The following is a 21,943-nucleotide window of genomic DNA, read 5'->3' as shown; positions in this document are numbered from 1 at the left end:
GGTGGTTATTTCTTCATGCGCAATGGTCAACGCGGCACTCTCTAGCTGCCAAGAGCACTTTTTACTATGCGCACCCAACCAGAGTGACGGGAGGAGCACATTTCAGAAAACGTGCTCAGCTCGTCGAGAAAATGCGATTTAAGCAATAAAATTAAAAATGCACCTAAAACCTAAACCAAACGTTGCAGATGGGCATTTCTTCAAGCGCAGTGGTCAACGCGGCACTCTCTAGCTGCCAAGAGCACTTTTTACTATGCGCACCCAACCAGAGTGACGGGAGGAGCACATTTCAGAAAACGTGCTCAGCTCGTCCAGAAAATGCGATTTAAGCAATAAAATTAAAAATGCACCCAAAACCTAAACCGAACGTTGCAGGTGGTTATTTCTTCATGCGCAGTGGTCAACGCGGCACTCTCTAGCTGCCAAGAGCACATTTTATTATGCACACCCAACCAGAGTGACGGGAGGAGCACATTTCAGAAAACGTGCTCAGCTCGTCGAGAAAATGCGATTTAAGCAATAAAATTAAAAATGCACCCAAAACCTAAACCAAACGTTGCAGGTGGTTATTTCTTCATGCACAGTGGTCAACGCGGCACTCTCTAGCTGCCAAGAGCACTTTTTACTATGCGCACCCAACCAGAGTGACGGGAGGAGCACATTTCAGAAAACGTGCTCAGCTCGTCGAGAAAATGCGATTTAAGCAATAAAATTAAAAATGCACCTAAACCCTAAACCAAACGTTGCAGGTGGTTATTTCTTCATGCGCAGTGGTCAACGCGGCGCTCTCTAGCTGCCAAGAGCACTTTTTACTATGCGCACCCAACCAGAGTGACGGGAGGAGCACATTTCAGAAAACGTGCTCAGCTCGTCCAGAAAATGCGATTTAAGCAATAAAATTAAAAATGCACCTAAAACCTAAACCAAACGTTGCAGATGGTCATTTCTTCATGCGCAGTGGTCAACGCGGCACTCTCTAGCTGCCAAGAGCACTTTTTACTATGCGCACCCAACCAGAGTGACGGGAGGAGCACATTTCAGAAAACGTGCTCAGCTCGTCCAGAAAATGCGATTTAAGCAATAAAATTAAAAATGCACCCAAAACCTAAACCAAACGTTGCAGGTGGTTATTTCTTCATGCGCAGTGGTCAACGCGGCACTCTCTAGCTGCCAAGAGCACTTTTTACTATACGCACCCAACCAGAGTGACGGGAGGAGCACATTTCAGAAAACGTGCTCAGCTCGTCGAGAAAATGCGATTTAAGCAATAAAATTAAAAATGCACCTAAAACCTAAACCAAACGCTGCAGATGGTCATTTCTTCATGCGCAGTGGTCAACGCGGCACTCTCTAGCTGCCAAGAGCACTTTTTACTATGCGCACCCAACCAGAGTGACGGGAGGAGCACATTTCAGAAAACGTGCTCAGCTCGTCGAGAAAATGCGATGTAAGCAATAAAATTAAAAATGCAGCTAAAACCTAAACCAAACGTTGCAGATGGTCATTTCTTCATGCGCAGTGGTCAACGCGGCACTCTCTAGCTGCCAAGAGCACTTTTTACTATGCGCACCCAACCAGAGTGACGGGAGGAGCACATTTCAGAAAACGTGCTCAGCTCGTCGAGAAAATGCAATTTAAGCAATAAAATTAAAAATGCACATAAAACCTAAACCAAACGTTGCAGGTGGTTATTTCTTCATGCGCAGTGGTCAACGCGGCACTCTCTTGCTGCCAAGAGCACTTTTTACTATGCGCACCCAACCGGAGTGACGGGAGGAGCACATTTCAGAAAACGTGCTCAGCTCGTCGAGAAAATGCGATTTAAGCAATAAAATTAGAAATGCACCTAAAACCTAAACCAAACGTTGCAGATGGTCATTTCTTCATGCACAGTGGTCAACGCGGCACTCTCTAGCTGCCAAGAGCACTTTTTACTATGCGCACCCAACCAGAGTGACGGGAGGAGCACATTTTAGAAAACGTGCTCAGCTCGTCGAGAAAATGCGATTTAAGCAATAAAATTAAAAATGCACCCAAAACCTAAACCAAACGTTGCAGGTGGTTATTTCTTCATGCGCAGTGGTCAACGCGGCACTCTCTAGCTGCCAAGAGCACTTTTTACTATGCGCACCCAACCAGATTGACGGAAGGAGCACATTTCAGAAAACGTGCTCAGCTCGTCGAGAAAATGCGATTTAAGCAATAAAATTAAAAATGCACCTAAAACCTAAACCAAACGTTGCAGGTGGTTATTTCTTCATGCGCAGTGGTCAACGCGGCACTCTCTAGCTGCCAAGAGCACTTTTTACTATGCGCACCCAACCAGAGTGACGGGAGGAGCACATTTCAGAAAACGTGCTCAGCTCGTCGAGAAAAAGCGATTTAAGCAATAAAATTAAAAATGCACCTAAAACCTAAACCAAACGTTGCAGGTGGTTATTTCTTCATGCGCAGTGGTCAACGCGGCACTCTCTAGCTGCCAAGAGCACTTTTTACTATGCGCACCCAACCAGAGTGACGGGAGGAGCACATTTCAGAAAACGTGCTCAGCTCGTCGAGAAAATGCGATTTAAGCAATAAAATTAAAAATGCACCTAAAACCTAAACCACACGTTGCAGGTGGTTATTTCTTCATGCGCAGTGGTCAACGCGGCACTCTCTAGCTGCCAAGAGCACTTTTTACTATGCGCACCCAACCAGAGTGACGGGAGGAGCACATTTCAGAAAACGTGCTCAGCTCGTCCAGAAAATGCAATTTAAGCAATAAAATTAAAAATGCACCCAAAACCTAAACCAAACGTTGCATGTGGTTATGTCTTCATGCGCAGTGGTCAACGCGGCACTCTCTAGCTGCAAAGAGCACTTTTTACTATGCGCACCCAACCAGAGTGACGGGAGGAGCACATTTCAGAAAACGTGCTCAGCTCGTCGAAAAAATGCGATTTAAGCAATAAAATTAAAAATGCACCCAAAACCTAAACCAAACGTTGCAGATGGTCATTTCTTCATGCGCAGTGGTCAACGCGGCACTCTCTAGCTGCCAAGAGCACTTTTTACTATGCGCACCCAACCAGAGTGACGGGAGGAGCACATTTCAGAAAACGTGCTCAGCTCGACGAGAAAATGCGATTTAAGCAATAAAATTAAAAATGCACCCAAAACCTAAACCAAACGTTGCAGGCGGTTATTTCTTCATGCGCAGTGGTCAACGTGGCACTCTCTAGCTGCCAAAAGCACTTTTTACCATGCGCACCCAACCAGAGTGACGGGAGGAGCACATTTCAGAAAACGTGCTCAGCTCGTCGAGAAAATGCGATTTAAGCAATAAAATAAAAAATGCACTTAAAACCTAAACCAAACGTTGCAGGTGGTTATTTCTTCATGCGCAGTGGTCAACGCGGCACTCTCTAGCTGCCAAGAGCACTTTTTACTATGCGCACCCAACCAGAGTGACGGGAGGAGCACATTTCAGAAAACGTGCTCAGCTCGTCGAGAAAATGCGATTTAAGCAATAAAATTAAAAATGCTCCTAAAACCTAAACCAAACGTTGCAGGTGGTTATTTCTTCTTGCGCAGTGGTCAACGCGGCACTCTCTAGCTGCCAAGAGCACTTTTTACTATGCGCACCCAACAAGAGTGACGGGAGGAGCACATTTCACAAAACGTGCTCAGCTTGTCGAGAAAATGCAATTTAAGCAATAAAATTAAAAATGCACCTAAAACCTAAACCAAACGATGCAAATGGTCATTTCTTCATGCGCAGTGGTCAACGCGGCACTCTCTACCTGCCAAGAGCACTTTTTACTATGCGGACCCAACCAGAGTGACGGAAGGAGCACATTTCAGAAAACGTGCTCAGCTCTTCGAGAAAATGCGATTTAAGCAATAAAATTAAAAATGCACCTAAAACCTAAACCAAACGTTGCAGATGGTCATTTCTTCATGCGCAGTGGTCAACGCGGCACTCTCTAGCTGCCAAGAGCACTTTTTACTATGCGCACCCAACCAGAGTGACGGGAGGAGCACATTTCAGAAAACGTGCTCAGCTCGTCGAGAAAATGCAATTTAAGCAATAAAATTAAAAATGCACCTAAAACCTAAACCAAACGTTGCAAATGGTCATTTCTTCATGCGCAGTGGTCAACGCGGCACTCTCTAGCTGCCAAGAGCACTTTTTACTATGCGCACCCAACCATAGTGACGGAAGGAGCACATTTCAGAAAACGTGCTAAGCTTGTCGAGAAAATGCAATTTAAGCAATAAAATTAAAAATGCACCTAAAACCTAAACCAAACGTTGCAGATGGTCATTTCTTCATGCGCAGTCGTCAACGCGGGACTCTCTACCTACCAAGAGCACTTTTTACTATGCGCACCCAACCAGAGTGACGGGAGGAGCACATTTCAGAAAACGTGCTCAGCTCGTCCAGAAAATGCGATTTAAGCAATAAAATTAAAAATGCACCCAAAACCTAAACCAAACGTTGCAGATGGTCATTTCTTCATGCGCAGTGGTCAACGCGGCACTCTCTAGCTGCCAAGAGCACTTTTTACTATGCACACCCAACCAGAGTGACGGGAGGAGCACATTTCTGAAAACGTGCTCAGCTCGACGAGAAAATGCGATTTAAGCAATAAAATTAAAAATGCACCCAAAACCTAAACCAAACGTTGCAAATGGTCATTTCTTCATGCGCAGTGGTCAACGCGGCACTCTCTAGCTGCCAAGAGCACTTTTTACTATGAGCACCCAACCAGAGTGACGGAAGGAGCACATTTCAGAAAACGTGCTCAGCTCGTCGAGAAAATGCGATTTAAGCAATAAAATTAAAAATGCACCTAAAACCTAAACCAAACGTTGCAGATGGTCATTTCTGCATGCGCAGTGGTCAACGCGGCACTCTCTAGCTGACAAGAGCACTTTTTACTATGCGCACCCAACCAGAGTGACGGGAGGAGCACATTTCAGAAAACGTGCTCAGCTCGTCCAGAAAATGCGATTTAAGCAATAAAATTAAAAATGCACCCAAAACCTAAACCAAACGTTGCAGATGGTCATTTCTTCATGCGCAGTGGTCAACGCGGCACTCTCTAGCTGCCAAGAGCACTTTTTACTATGCAAACCCAACCAGAGTGACGGGAGGAGCACATTTCAGACAACGTGCTCAGCTCGTCGAGAAAATGCGATTTAAGCAATAAAAATAAAAATGCACCTAAAACCTAAACCAAACGTTGCAGGTGGTTATTTCTTCATGCGCAGTGGTCAACGCGGCACTCTCTAGCTGCCAAGAGCACTTTTTACTATGCGCACCCAACCAGAGTGACGGGAGGAGCATATTTCAGAAAACGTGCTCAGCTCGTCGAGAAAATGCGATTTAAGCAATAAAATTAAAAATGCACCTAAAACCTAAACCAAACGCTGCAGATGGTTATTTCTTCATGCGCAGTGGTCAACGCGGCACTCTCTAGCTGCCAAGAGCACTTTTTACTATGCGCACCCAACCAGAGTGACGGGAGGAGCACATTTCAGAAAACGTGCTCAGCTCGACGAGAAAATGCGATTTAAGCAATAAAATTAAAAATGCACCCAAAACCTAAACCAAACGTTGCACGTGGTTATTTCTTCATGCGCAGTGGTCAACGCGGCACTCTCTAGCTGCCAAGAGCACTTTTTACTATGCGCACCCAACCAGAGTGACGGGAGGAGCACATTTCAGAAAACGTGCTCAGCTCGTCGAGAAAATGCGATTTAAGCAATAAAATTAAAAATGCACCCAAAACCTAAACCAAACGATGCAGGTGGTTATTTCTTCATGCGCAGTGGTGAACGCGGCACTCTCTAGCTGCCAAGAGCGCTTTTTACTATGCGCACCCAACCAGAGTGACGGGAGAAGCACATTTCAGAAAACGTGCTCAGCTCGTCGAGAAAATGCGATTTAAGTAATAAAATTAAAAATGCACCTAAAACCTAAACCAAACGTTGGGGGTGGTTATTTCTTCATGTGCAGCAGTCAACGCGGCACTCTCTAGCTGCCAAGAGCACTTTTTACTATGCGCACCCAACCAGAGTGACGGGAGGAGCACATTTCAGAAAACGTGCTCAGCTCGTCGAGAAAATGCGATTTAAGCAATAAAATTAAAAATGCACCTAAAACCTAAACCAAACGTTGCAGGTGGTTATTTCTTCATGCGCAGCAGTCAACGCGGCACTCTCTAGCTGCCAAGAGCACTTTTTACTATGCACACCCAACCAGAGTGACGGGAGGAGCACACTTCAGAAAACGTGCTCAGCTCGTCGAGAAAATGCGATTTAAGCAATAAAATTAAAAATGCACCTAAAACCTAAACCAAACGTTGCAGGTGGTTATTTCTTCATGCGCAGCAGTCAACGCGGCACTCTCTAGCTGCCAAGAGCACTTTTTACTATGCGCACCCAACCAGAGTGACGGGAGGAGCACATTTCAGAAAACGTGCTCAGCTCGTCGAGAAAATGCGATTTAAGCAATAAAATTAAAAATGCACCTAAAACCTAAACCAAACGTTGCAGGTGGTTATTTCTTCATGCGCAGCGGTCAACGCGGCACTCTCTAGCTGCCAAGAGCACTTTTTACTATGCGCACACAACCAGAGTGACAGGAGGAGCACATTTCAGAAAACGTGCTCAGCTCGTCGAGAAAATGCGATTTAAGCAATAAAATTAAAAATGCACCTAAAACCTAAACCAAACGTTGCAGGTGGTTATTTCTTCATGCGCAGTGGTCAACGCAGCACTCTCTAGCTGCCAAGAGCACTTTTTACTATGCGCACCCGACCAGAGTGACGGGAGGAGCACATTTCAGAAAACGTGCTCAGCTCGACGAGAAAATGCGATTTAAGCAATAAAATTAAAAATGCACCCAAAACGTAAACCAAACGTTGCAGGTGGTTATTTCTTCATGCGCAGTGGTCAACGCGGCACTCTCTAGCTGCCAAGAGCACTTTTAACTATGCGCACCCAACCAGAGTGACGGGAGGAGCACATTTCAGAAAACGTGCTCAGCTCGTCGAGAAAATGCGATTTAAGCAATAAAATTAAAAATGCACCTAAAACCTAAACCAAACGTTGCAGGTGGTTATTTCTTCATGCGCAATGGTCAACGCGGCACTCTCTAGCTGCCAAGAGCACTTTTTACTATGCGCACCCAACCAGAGTGACGGGAGGAGCACATTTCAGAAAACGTGCTCAGCTCGTCGAGAAAATCCGATTTAAGCAATAAAATTAAAAATGCACCCAAAACCTAAACCAAACGTTGCAGGTGGTTATTTCTTCATGCGCAGTGGTCAATGCGGCACTCTCTAGCTGCCAAGAGCACTCTTTTTACTATGCACACCCAACCAGAGTGACGGGAGGAGCACATTTCAGAAAACGTGCTCAGCTCGTCGAGAAAATGCGATTTAAGCAATAAAATTAAAAATGCACCTAAAACCTAAACCAAACGTTGCAGGTGGTTATTTCTTCATGCGCAGTGGTCAACGCTGCACTCTCTAGCTGCCAAGAGCACTTTTTACTATGCGCACCCAACCAGAGTGTCGGGAGGAGCACATTTCAGAAAACGTGCTCAGCTCGTCGAGAAAATGCGATTTAAGCAATAAAATTAAAAATGAACCTAATACCTAGCCAAACGTTGCAGGTGGTTATTTCTTCATGCGCAGTGGTCAACGCGGCACTCTCTAGCTGCCAAGAGCACTTTTTACTATGCACACCCAAACAGAGTGACGGGAGGAGCACATTCCAGAAAACGTGCTCAGCTCGTCGAGAAAATGCAATTTAAGTAATACAATTAAAAATGCACCCAAAACCTAAACCAAACGTTGCAGATGGTTATTTCTTCGTGCGCATTGGTCAACGCGGCACTCTCTAGCTGACAAGAGCACTTTTTACTATGCACACCCAACCAGAGTGACGGGAGGAGCACATTTCAGAAAACGTGCTCAGCTCGTCGAGAAAATGCGATTTAAGCAATAAAATTAAAAATGCACCTAAAACCTAAACCAAACGCTGCAGATGGTCATTTCTTCATGCGCAGTGGTCAACGCGGCACTCTCTAGCTGCCAAGAGCACTTTTTACTATGCACACCCAACTAGAGTGACGGGAGGAGCACATTCCAGAAAACGTGCTCAGCTCGTCGAGAAAATGCGATTTAAGCAATAAAATTAAAAATGCACCCAAAACCTAAACCAAACGTTGCAGTTGGTTATTTCTTCATGCGCAGTGGTCAACGCGGCACTCTCTAACTGCCAAGAGCACTTTTTACTATGCGCACCCAACCAGAGTGACGGGAGGAGCACATTTCAGAAAACGTGCTCAGCTCGTCGAGAAAATGCGATTAAAGCAATAAAATTAAAAATGCACCTAAAACCTAAACCAAACGTTGCAGGTGGTTATTTCTTCATGCGCAGTGGTCAACGCGGCACTCTCTAGCTGCCAAGAGCACTTTTTACTATGCGCACCCAACCAGAGTGACGGGAGGAGCACATTTCAGAAAACGTGCACAGCTCGTCGAGAACATGCGATTTAAGCAATAAAATTAAAAATGCACCCAAAACCTAAACCAAACGTTGCAGGTGGTTATTTCTTCATGCGCAGTGGTCAATGTGGCACTCTCTAGCTGCCAAGAGCACTCTTTTTACTATGCGCACCCAACCAGAGTGACGGGAGGAGCACATTTCAGAAAACGTGCTCAGCTCGTCGAGAAAATGCGATTTAAGCAATAAAATTAAAAATGCACCTAAAACCTAAACCAAACGTTGCAGGTGGTTATTTCTTCATGCGCAGTGGTCAACGCGGCACTCTCTAGCTGCCAAGAGCACTTTTTACTATGCACACCCAACCAGAGTGTCGGGAGGAGCACATTTCAGAAAACGTGCTCAGCTCGTCGAGAAAATGCGATTTAAGCAATAAAATTAAAAATGAACCTAAAACCTAGCCAAACGTTGCAGGTGGTTATTTCTTCATGCGCAGTGGTCAACGCGGCACTCTCTAGCTCCCAAGAGCACTTTTTACTATGCACACCCAACCAGAGTGACGGGAGGAGCACATTTCAGAAAACGTGCTCAGCTCGTCGAGAAAATGCGATTTAAGCAATAAAATTATAAATGCACCTAAAACCTAAACCAAACGTTACAGGTGGTTATTTCTTCATGCGCAGTGGTCAACGCGGCACTCTAGCCGCCAAGAGCACTTTTTACTATGCGCACCCAAACAGAGTGACGGGAGGAGCACATTCCAGAAAACGTGCTCAGCTCGTCGAGAAAATGCGATTTAAGCAATAAAATTAAAAATGCACCCAAAACCTAAACCAAACGTTGCAGATGGTCATTTCTTCATGCGCAGTGGTCAACGCGGCACTCTCTAGCTGCCAAGAGCACTTTTTACTATGCACACCCAACCAGAGTGACGGGAGGAGCACATTTCAGAAAACGTGCTCACCTTGTCGAGAAAATGCGATTTAAGCAATAAAATTAAAAATGCACCCAAAACCTAAACCAAACGTTGCAGGTGGTTATTTCTTCATGCGCAGTGGTCAACGCGGCACTCTCTAGCTGCCAAGAGCACTTTTTACTATACACACCCAAACAGAGTGACGGGAGGAGCACATTCCAGAAAACGTGCTCAGCTCGTCGAGAAAATGCGATTTAAGCAATAAAATTAAAAATGCACCTAAAACCTAAACCAAACGTTGCAGATGGTCATTTCTTCATGCGCAGTGGTCAACGCGGCACTCTCTAGCTGCCAAGAGCACTTTTTAATATGCGCACCCAACCAGAGTGACGGGAGGAGCACATTTCAGAAAACGTGCTCAGCTCGTCGAGAATATGCGATTTAAGCAATAAAATTAAAAATGCACCTAAAACCTAAACCAAACGTTGCAGATGGTCATTTATTCATGCGCATTGGTCAACGCGGCACTCTCTAGCTGCCAAGAGCACTTTTTAATATGCGCACCCAACCAGAGTGACGGGAGGAGCACATTTCAGAAAACGTGCTCAGCTCATCCAGAAAATGCGATTTAAGCAATAAAATTAAAAATGCACCCAAAACCTAAACCAAACGTTGCAGGTGGTTATTTCTTCATGCGCAGTGGTCAACGTGGCACTCTCTAGCTGCCAAGAGCACTTTTTACTATGCGCACCCAACCAGAGTGACGGGAGGAGCACATTTCAGAAAACGTGCTCAGCTCGTCGAGAAAATGCGATTTAAGCAATAAAATTAAAAATGCACCTAAAACCTAAACCAAACGTTGCAGGTGGTTATTTCTTCATGCGCAGTGGTCAACGCGGCACTCTCTAGCTGCCAATAGCACTTTTTACTATGCGCACCCAACAAGAGTGACGGGAGGAGCACATTTCAGAAAACGTGCTCAGCTCGTCGAGAAAATGCGATTTAAGCAATAAAATTAAAAATGCACCTAAAACCTAAAACAAACGTTGCAGGTGGTTATTTCTTCATGCGCAGTGGTCAACGCGGCACTCTCTAGCTGCCAAGAGCACTTTTTACTATGCGCACCCAACCAGAGTGACGGGAGGAGCACATTTCAGAAAACGTGCTCAGCTCGTCGAGAAAATGCGATTTAAGCAATAAAATTAAAAATGCACCCAAAACTAAACCAAACTTTGCAGATGGTCATTTCTAAATGCGCAGTGGTCAACGCGGCACTCTCTAGCTGCCAAGAGCACTTTTTACCATGCGCAGCCAACCAGAGTGACGGGAGGAGCACATTTCAGAAAACGTGCTCAGCTCGACGAGAAAATGCGATTTAAGCAATAAAATTAAAAATACACCCAAAACCTAAACCAAACGTTGCAGGCGGTTATTTATTCATGCGCAGTGGTTAACGCGGCACTCTCTAGCTGCCAAGAGCACTTTTTACCATGCGCACCCAACCAGAGTGACGGGAGGAGCACATTTCAGAAAACGTGCTCAGCTCGTTGAGAAAATGCGATTTAAGCAATAAAATTAAAAATGCACCTAAAACCTAAACCAAACGTTGCAGGTGGTTATTTCTTCATGCGCAGTGGTCAACGCGGCACTCTCTAGCTGCCAAGAGCACTTTTTACTATGCGCACCCAACCAGAGTGACGGGAGGAGCACATTTCAGAAAACGTGCTCAGCTCGACGAGAAAATGCGATTTAAGCAATAAAATTAAAAATACACCCAAAACCTAAAGCAAACGTTGCAGGCGGTTATTTCTTCATGCGCAGTGGTCAACGCGGCACTCTCTAGCTGCCAAGAGCACTTTTTACCATGCGCACCCAACCAGAGTGACGGGAGGAGCACATTTCAGAAAACGTGCTCAGCTCGTCGAGAAAATGCGATTTAAGCAATAAAATTAAAAATGCACCTAAAACCTAAACCAAACGTTTCAGGTGGTTATTTCTTCATGCGCAGCAGTCAACGCGGCACTCTCTAGCTGCCAAGAGCACTTTTTACTATGTGCACCCAACCAGAGTGACGGGAGGAGCACGTTTGGGAAAACGTGCTCAGCTCATCCAGAAAATGCGATTTAAGCAATAAAATTAAAAATGCACCCAAAACCTAAACCAAACGTTGCAGGTGGTTATTTCTTCATGCGCAGTGGTCAACGCGGCACTCTCTAGCTGCCAAGAGCACTTTTTACTATGCGCACCCAACCAGAGTGACGGGAGGAGCACATTTCAGAAAACGTGCTCAGCTCGTCGAGAAAATGCGATTTAAGCAATAAAATTAAAAATGCACCTAAAACCTAAACCAAACGTTGCAGGTGGTTATTTCTTCATGCGCAGTGGTCAACGCGGCACTCTCTAGCTGCCAAGAGCACTTTTTACTATGCGCACCCAACAAGAGTGACGGGAGGAGCACATTTCAGAAAACGTGCTCAGCTCGTCGAGAAAATGCGATTTAAGCAATAAAATTAAAAATGCACCTAAAACCTAAACCAAACTTGCAGGTGGTTATTTCTTCATGTGCAGTGGTCAACGCGGCACTCTCTAGCTGCCAAGAGCACTTTTTACTATGCGCACCCAACCAGAGTGACGGGAGGAGCACATTTCAGAAAACGTGCTCAGCTCGTCGAGAAAATGCGATTTAAGCAATAAAATTAAAAATGCACCTAAAACCTAAACCAAACGTTGCAGGTGGTTATTTCTTCATGCGCAGTGGTCAACGCGGCACTCTCTAGATGCCAAGAGCACTTTTTACTATGCGCACCCAACCAGAGTGACGGGAGGAGCACATTTCAGAAAACGTGCTCAGCTCGTCGAGAAAATGCGATTTAAGCAATAAAATTAAAAATGCACCCAAAACTAAACCAAACTTTGCAGATGGTCATTTCTAAATGCGCAGTGGTCAACGCGGCACTCTCTAGCTGCCAAGAGCACTTTTTACCATGCGCAGCCAACCACAGTGACGGGAGGAGCACATTTCAGAAAACGTGCTCAGCTCGACGAGAAAATGCGATTTAAGCAATAAAATTAAAAATACACCCAAAACCTAAACCAAACGTTGCAGGCGGTTATTTATTCATGCGCAGTGGTTAACGCGGCACTCTCTAGCTGCCAAGAGCACTTTTTACTATGTGCACCCAACCAGAGTGACGGGAGGAGCACGTTTCGGAAAACGTGCTCAGCTCGTCGACAAAATGCGATTTAAGCAATACAAATAAAAATGCACCTAAAACCTAAAACAAACGTTGCACGTGGTTATTTCTTCATGTGCAGTGGTCAACGCGGCACTCTCTAGCTGCCAAGAGCACTTTTTACTATGCGCACCCAACCAGAGTGACGGGAGGAGCACATTTCAGAAAACGTGCTCAGCTCGTCGAGAAAATGCGATTTAAGCAATAAAATTAAAAATGCACCTAAAACCTAAACCAAACGTTGCAGGTGGTTATTTCTTCATGCGCAGTGGTCAACGCGGCACTCTCTAGCTGCCAAGAGCACTTTTTACTATGCGCACCCAACCAGAGTGACGGGAGGAGCACATTTCAGAAAACGTGCTCAGCTCGACGAGAAAATGCGATTTAAGCAATAAAATTAAAAATACACCCAAAACCTAAAGCAAACGTTGCAGGCGGTTATTTCTTCATGCGCAGTGGTCAACGCGGCACTCTCTAGCTGCCAAGAGCACTTTTTACCATGCGCACCCAACCAGAGTGACGGGAGGAGCACATTTCAGAAAACGTGCTCAGCTCGTCGAGAAAATGCGATTTAAGTAATAAAATTAAAAATGCACCTAAAACCTAAACCAAACGTTTCAGGTGGTTATTTCTTCATGCGCAGCAGTCAACGCGGCACTCTCTAGCTGCCAAGAGCACTTTTTACTATGTGCACCCAACCAGAGTGACGTGAGGAGCACGTTTGGGAAAACGTGCTCAGCTCGTCGAGAAAATGCGATTTAAGCAATAAAATTAAAAATGCACCTAAAACCTAAACCAAACGTTGCAGGTGGTTATTCCTTCATGCGCAATGGTCAACGCGGCACTCTCTAGCTGCCAAGAGCACTTTTTACTATGCGCACCCAACCAGAGTGACGGGAGGAGCACATTTCAGAAAACGTGCTCAGCTCGTCGAGAAAATGCAATTTAAGCAATCAAATTAAAAATGCACCTAAAACCTAAACCAAACGTTGCAGGTGGTTATTTCTTCATGCGCAGTGGTCAACGCGGCACTCTCTAGCTGCCAAGAGCACTTTTTACTATGCGCACCCAACAAGAGTGACGGGATGAGCACATTTCAGAAAACGTGCTCAGCTCGTCGAGAAAATGCGATTTAAGCAATAAAATTAAAAATGCACCTAAAACCTAAACCAAACTTGCAGGTGGTTATTTCTTCATGCGCAGTGGTCAACGCGGCACTCTCTAGCTGCCAAGAGCACTTTTTACTATGCGCACCCAACCAGAGTGACGGGAGGAGCACATTTCAGAAAACGTCCTCAGCTCGTCGAGAAAATGCGATTTAAGCAATAAAATTAAAAATGCACCTAAAACTTAAACCAAACGTTGCAGGTGGTTATTTCTTCATGCGCAGTGGTCAACGCGGCACTCTCTAGCTGCCAAGAGCACTTTTTACTATGCGCACCCAACCAGAGTGACGGGAGGAGCACATTTCAGAAAACGTGCTCAGCTCGTCGAGAAAATGCGATTTAAGCAATAAAATTAAAAATGCACCCAAAACCTAAACCAAACGTTGCAGGTGGTTATTTCTTCATGCGCAGTGGTCAACGCGGCACTCTCTAGCTGCCAAGAGCACTTTTTACTATGCGCACCGAACCAGAGTGACGGGAGGAGCACATTTCAGAAAACGTGCTCAGCTCGTCGAGAAAATGCGATTTAAGCAATAAAATTAAAAATGCACCTAAAACCTAAACCAAACGCTGCAGATGGTCATTTCTTCATGCGCAGTGGTCAACGCGGCACTCTCTAGCTGCCAAGACCACTTTTTACTATGCGCACCCAACCAGAGTGACGGGAGGAGCACATTTCAGAAAACGTGCTCAGCTCGTCGAGAAAATGCGATTTAAGCAATAAAATTAAAAATGCACCTAAAACCTAAACCAAACGTTGCAGATGGTCATTTCTTCATGCGCAGTGGTCAACGCGGCACTCTCTAGCTGCCAAGAGCACTTTTTACTATGCGCACCCAACAAGAGTGACGGGAGGAGCACATTTCAGAAAACGTGCTCAGCTCGTCGAGAAAATGCGATTTAAGCAATACAATTAAAAATGCACCCAAAACCTAAACCAAACGTTGCAGGTGGTTATTTCTTCATGCGCAGTGGTCAACGCGGCACTCTCTAGCTGCCAAGAGCACTTTTTATTATGCGCACCCAACCAGAGTGACGGGAGGAGCACATTTCAGAAAACGTGCTCAGCTCGTCCAGAAAATGCGATTTAAGCAATAAAATTAAAAATGCACCCAAAACCTAAACCAAACGTTGCAGGTGGTTATTTCTTCATGCACAGTGGTCAACGCGGCACTCTCTAGCTGCCAAGAGCACTTTTTACTATACGCACCCAACCAGAGTGACGGGAGGAGCACATTTCAGAAAACGTGCTCAGCTCGTCGAGAAAATGCGATTTAAGCAATAAAATAAAAAATGCACCTAAAACCTAAACCAAACGCTGCAGATGGTCATTTCTTCATGCGCAGTGGTCAACGCGGCACTCTCTAGCTGCCAAGAGCACTTTTTACTATGCGCACCCAACCAGAGTGACGGGAGGAGCACATTTCAGAAAACGTGCTCAGCTCGTCGAGAAAATGCGATTTAAGCAATGAAATTAAAAATGCAGCTAAAACCTAAACCAAACGCTGCAGATGGTCATTTCTTCATGCGCAGTGGTCAATGCGGCACTCTCTAGCTGCCAAGAGCACTTTTTACTATGCGCACCCAACCAGAGTGACGGGAGGAGCACATTTCAGAAAACGTGCTCAGCTCGTCGAGAAAATGCAATTTAAGCAATAAAATTAAAAATGCACATAAAACCTAAACCAAACGTTGCAGGTGGTTATTTCTTCATGCGCAGTGGTCAACGCGGCACTCTCTTGCTGCCAAGAGCACTTTTTACTATGCGCACCCAACCGGAGTGACGGGAGGAGCACATTTCAGAAAACGTGCTCAGCTCGTCGAGAAAATGCGATTTAAGCAATAAAATTAGAAATGCACCTAAAACCTAAACCAAACGTTGCAGATGGTCATTTCTTCATGCACAGTGGTCAACGCGGCACTCTCTAGCTGCCAAGAGCACTTTTTACTATGCGCACCCAACCAGAGTGACGGGAGGAGCACATTTCAGAAAACGTGCTCAGCTCGTCGAGAAAATGCGATTTAAGCAATAAAATTAAAAATGCACCCAAAACCTAAACCAAACGTTGCAGGTGGTTATTTCTTCATGCGCAGTGGTCAACGCGGCACTCTCTAGCTGCCAAGAGCACTTTTTACTATGCGCACCCAACCAGAGTGACGGAAGGAGCACATTTCAGAAAACGTGCTAAGCTCGTCGAGAAAATGCAATTTAAGCAATAAAATTAAAAATGCACCTAAAACCTAAACCAAACGTTGCAGATGTTCATTTCTTCATGCGCAGTCGTCAACGCGGGACTCTCTACCTACCAAGAGCACTTTTTACTATGCGCACCCAACCAGAGTGACGGGAGGAGCACATTTCAGAAAACGTGCTCAGCTCGTCCAGAAAATGCGATTTAAGCAATAAAATTAAAAATGCACCCAAAACCTAAACCAAACGTTGCAGATGGTCATTTCTTCATGCGCAGTGGTCAACGCGGCACTCTCTAGCTGCCAAGAGCACTTTTTACTATGCACACCCAACCAGAGTGACGGGAGGAGCACATTTCTGAAAACGTGCTCAGCTCGACGAGAAAATGCGATTTAAGCAATAAAATTAAAAATGCACCCAAAACCTAAACCAAACGTTGCAAATGGTCATTTCTTCATGCGCAGTGGTCAACGCGGCACTCTCTAGCTGCCAAGAGCACTTTTTACTATGCGCACCCAACCAGAGTGACGGAAGGAGCACATTTCAGAAAACGTGCTCAGCTCGTCGAGAAAATGCGATTTAAGCAATAAAATTAAAAATGCACCTAAAACCTAAACCAAACGTTGCAGATGGTCATTTCTTCATGCGCAGTGGTCAACGCGGCACTCTCTAGCTGCCAAGAGCACTTTTTACTATGCGCACCCAACCAGAGTGACGGGAGGAGCACATTTCAGAAAACGTGCTCAGCTCGTCCAGAAAATGCGATTTAAGCAATATAATTAAAAATGCACCCAAAACCTAAACCAAACGTTGCAGATGGTCATTTCTTCATGCGCAGTGGTCAACGCGGCACTCTCTAGCTGCCAAGAGCACTTTTTACTATGCACACCCAACCAGAGTGACGGGAGGAGCACATTTCAGAAAACGTGCTCAGCTCGTCGAGAAAATGCGATTTAAGCAATAAAAATATAAATGCACCTAAAACCTAAACCAAACGTTGCAGGTGGTTATTTCTTCATGCGCAGTGGTCAACGCGGCACTCTCTAGCTGCCAAGAGCACTTTTTACTATGCGCACCCAACCAGAGTGACGGGAGGAGCATATTTCAGAAAACGTGCTCAGCTCGTCGAGAAAATGCGATTTAAGCAATAAAATTAAAAATGCACCTAAAACCTAAACCAAACGCTGCAGATGGTTATTTCTTCATGCGCAGTGGTCAACGCGGCACTCTCTAGCTGCCAAGAGCACTTTTTACTATGCGCACCCAACCAGAGTGACGGGAGGAGCACATTTCAGAAAACGTGCTCGGCTCGTCGAGAAAATGCGATTTAAGCAATAAAATTAAAAATGCACCTAAAACCTAAACCAAACGTTGCAGATGGTCATTTCTTCATGCGCAGTGGTCAACGCGGCACTCTCTAGCTGCCAAGAGCACTTTTTACTATGCGCACCCAACCAGAGTGACGGGAGGAGCACATTTCAGAAAACGTGCTCAGCTCGTCCAGAAAATGCGATTTAAGCAATAAAATTAAAAATGCACCCAAAACCTAAACCAAACGTTGCGGGTGGTTGTTTCTTCATGCGCAGTGGTCAACGCGGCACTCTCTAGCTGCCAAGAGCACTTTTTACTATGCGCACTCAACCAGAGTGACGGGAGGAGCACATTTCAGAAAACGTGCTCAGCTCGTCGAGAAAATGCGATTTAAGCAATAAAATTAAAAATGCACCCAAAACCTAAACCAAACGTTGCAGGTCGTTATTTCTTCATGCGCAGTGGTCAACGCGGCACTCTCTAGCCGCCAAGAGCACTTTTTACTATGCGCACCCAACCAGAGTGACGGGAGGAGCACATTTCAGAAAACGTGCTCAGCTCGTCGAGAAAATGCGATTTAAGCAATAAAATTAAAAATGCACCTAAAACCTAAACCAAACGTTGCAGGTGGTTATTTCTTCATGCGCAGTGGTCAACGCGGCACTCTCTAGTTGCCAAGAGCACTTTTTACTATGCGCACCCAACTAGAGTGACGGGAGGAGCACATTTCAGAAAACATGGTCAGCTCGTCGAGAAAATGCGATTTAAGCAGTAAAATTAAAAATGCACCTAAAACATAAACCAAACGTTGCAGGTGGTTATTTCTTCATGCACAGCGGTCAACGCGGCACTATCTAGCTGCCAAGACCACTTTTTACTATGCGCACCCAACCAGAGTGACGGGAGGAGCACATTTCAGAAAACGTGCTCAGCTCGTCGAGAAAAAGCGATTTAAGCAATAAAATTAAAAATGCACCTAAAACCTAAACCAAACGTTGCAGGTGGTTATTTCTTCATGCGCAGTGGTCAACGCGGCACTCTCTAGCTGCCAAGAGCACTTTTTACTATGCGCACCCAACCAGAGTGACGGGAGGAGCACATTTCAGAAAACGTGCTCAGCTCGTCGAGAAAATGCAATTCAAGCAATAAAATTAAAAATGCACCTAAAACCTAAACCAAACGTTGCAAATGGTCATTTCTTCATGCGCAGTGGTCAACGCGGCACTCTCTAGCTGCCAAGAGCACTTTTTACTATGCGCACCCAACCAGAGTGACGGAAGGAGCACATTTCAGAAAACGTGCTCAGCTCGTCGAGAAAATGCGATTTAAGCAATAAAATTAAAAATGCACCTAAAACCTAAACCAAACGTTGCAGATGGTCATTTCTTCATGCGCAGTGGTCAACGCGGCACTCTCTACCTGCCAAGAGCACTTTTTACTATGCGCACCCAACCAGAGTGACGGGAGGAGCACATTTCAGAAAACGTGCTCAGCTCGTCGAGAATATGCGATTTAAGCAATAAAATTAAAAATGCACCTAAAACCTAAACCAAACGCTGCAGATGGTCATTTCTTCATGCGCAGTGGTCAACGCGGCACTCTCTAGCTGCCAAGAGCACTTTTTACTATGCGCACTCAACCAGAGTGACGGGAGGAGCACATTTCAGAAAACGTGCTCAGCTCGTCGAGAAAATGCGATTTAAGCAATAAAATTAAAAATGCACCCAAAACCTAAACCAAACGTTGCAGGTGGTTATTTCTTCATGCGCAGTGGTCAACGCGGCACTCTCTAGCCGCCAAGAGCACTTTTTACTATGCGCACCCAACCAGAGTGACGGGAGGAGCACATTTCAGAAAACGTGCTCAGCTCGTCGAGAAAATGCGATTTAAGCAATAAAATTAAAAATGCACCTAAAACCTAAACCAAACGTTGCAGGTGGTTATTTCTTCATGCGCAGTGGTCAACGCGGCACTCTCTAGCTGCCAAGAGAACTTTTTACTATGCGCACCCAACCAGAGTGACGGGAGGAGCACATTTCAGAAAACGTGCTCAGCTCGACGAGAAAATGCGATTTAAGCAATAAAATTAAAAATGCACCCAAAACCTAAACCAAACGTTGCACGTGGTTATTTCTTCATGCGCAGTGGTCAACGCGGCACTCTCTAGCTGCCAAGAGCACTTTTTACTATGCGCACCCAACCAGAGTGACGGGAGGAGCACATTTCAGAAAACGTGCTCAGCTCGACGAGAAAATGCGATTTAAGCAATAAAATTAAAAATGCACCCAAAACCTAAACCAAACGATGCAGGTGGTTATTTCTTCATGCGCAGTGGTGAACGCGGCACTCTCTAGCTGCCAAGAGCGCTTTTTACTATGCGCACCCAACCAGAGTGACGGGAGGAGCACATTTCAGAAAACGTGCTCAGCTCGTTGAGAAAATGCGATTTAAGCAATAAAATTAAAAATGCACCCAAAACTAAACCAAACTTTGCAGATGGTCATTTCTAAATGCGCAGTGGTCAACGCGGCACTCTCTAGCTGCCAAGAGCACTTTTTACCATGCGCAGCCAACCAGAGTGACGGGAGGAGCACATTTCAGAAAACGTGCTCAGCTCGACGAGAAAATGCGATTTAAGCAATAAAATTAAAAATACACCCAAAACCTAAACCAAACGTTGCAGGCGGTTATTTATTCATGCGCAGTGGTTAACGCGGCACTCTCTAGCTGCCAAGAGCACTTTTTACCATGCGCACCCAACCAGAGTGACGGGAGGAGCACATTTCAGAAAACGTGCTCAGCTCGTCGAGAAAATGGGATTTAAGCAATAAAATTGAAAATGCACCTAAAACCTAAACCAAACGTTGCAGGTGGTTATTTCTTCATGCGCAGCAGTCAACGCGGCAGTCTCTAGCTGCCAAGAGCACTTTTTACTATGTGCACCCAACCAGAGTGACGGGAGGAGCACGTTTCGGAAAACGTGCTCAGCTCGTCGACAAAATGCGATTTAAGCAATAAAAATAAAAATGCACCTAAAACCTAAAACAAACGTTGCACGTGGTTATTTCTTCATGCGCAGTGGTCAACGTGGCACTCTCTAACTGCCAAGAGCACTTTTTACTATGCGCACCCAACCAGAGTGACGGTAGGAGCACATTTCAGAAAACGTGCTCAGCTCGACGAGAAAATGCGATTTAAGCAATAAAATTAAAAATACACCCAAAACCTAAAGCAAACGTTGCAGGCGGTTATTTCTTCATGCGCAGTGGTCAACGCGGCACTCTCTAGCTGCCAAGAGCACTTTTTACCATGCGCACCCAACCAGAGTGACGGGAGGAGCACATTTCAGAAAACGTGCTCAGCTCGTCGAGAAAATGCGATTTAAGCAATAAAATTAAAAATGCACCTAAAACCTAAACCAAACGTTGCAGGTGGTTATTTCTTCATGCGCAGCAGTCAACGCGGCAATCTCTAGCTGCCAAGAGCACTTTTTACTATGTGCACCCAACCAGAGTGACGGGAGAAGCACGTTTGGGAAAACGTGCTCAGCTCGTCGAGAAAATGCGATTTAAGCAATAAAATTAAAAATGCACCTAAAACCTAAACCAAACGTTGCAGGTGGTTATTCCTTCATGCGCAATGGTCAACGCGGCACTCTCTAGCTGCCAAGAGCACTTTTTACTATGCGCACCCAACCAGAGTGACGGGAGGAGCACATTTCAGAAAACGTGCTCAGCTCGTCGAGAAAATGCAATTTAAGCAATCAAATTAAAAATGCACGTAAAACCTAAACCAAACGTTGCAGGTGGTTATTTCTTCATGCGCAGTGGTCAACGCGGCACTCTCTAGCTGCCAAGAGCACTTTTTACTATGCGCACCCAACAAGAGTGACGGGATGAGCACATTTCAGAAAACGTGCTCAGCTCGTCGAGAATATGCGATTTAAGCAATAAAATTAAAAATGCACCTAAAACCTAAACCAAACGTTGCAGATGGTCATTTCTTCATGCGCAGTGGTCAACGCGGCACTCTCTAGCTGCCAAGAGCACTTTTTACTATGCGCACCCAACAAGAGTGACGGGAGGAGCACATTTCAGAAAACGTGCTCAGCTCGTCGAGAAAATGCGATTTAAGCAATACAATTAAAAATGCACCCAAAACCTAAACCAAACGTTGCAGGTGGTTATTTCTTCATGCGCAGTGGTCAACGCGGCACTCTCTAGCTGCCAAGAGCACTTTTTATTATGCGCACCCAACCAGAGTGACGGGAGGAGCACATTTCAGAAAACGTGCTCAGCTCGTCTAGAAAATGCGATTTAAGCAATAAAATTAAAAATGCACCCAAAACCTAAACCAAACGTTGCAGGTGGTTATTTCTTCATGCGCAGTGGTCAACGCGGCACTCTCTAGCTGCCAAGAGCACTTTTTACTATGCGCACCGAACCAGAGTGACGGGAGGAGCACATTTCAGAAAACGTGCTCAGCTCGTCGAGAAAATGCGATTTAAGCAATAAAATTAAAAATGCACCTAAAACCTAAACCAAACGCTGCAGATGGTCATTTCTTCATGCGCAGTGGTCAACGCGGCACTCTCTAGCTGCCAAGACCACTTTTTACTATG

The sequence above is a fragment of the Syngnathus scovelli genome, chromosome 4 (genome assembly GCF_024217435.2).
Source record: "Syngnathus scovelli strain Florida chromosome 4, RoL_Ssco_1.2, whole genome shotgun sequence".
Classification (NCBI taxonomy): domain Eukaryota; kingdom Metazoa; phylum Chordata; class Actinopteri; order Syngnathiformes; family Syngnathidae; genus Syngnathus; species Syngnathus scovelli.
This window is presented reverse-complemented; position numbering follows the sequence as displayed.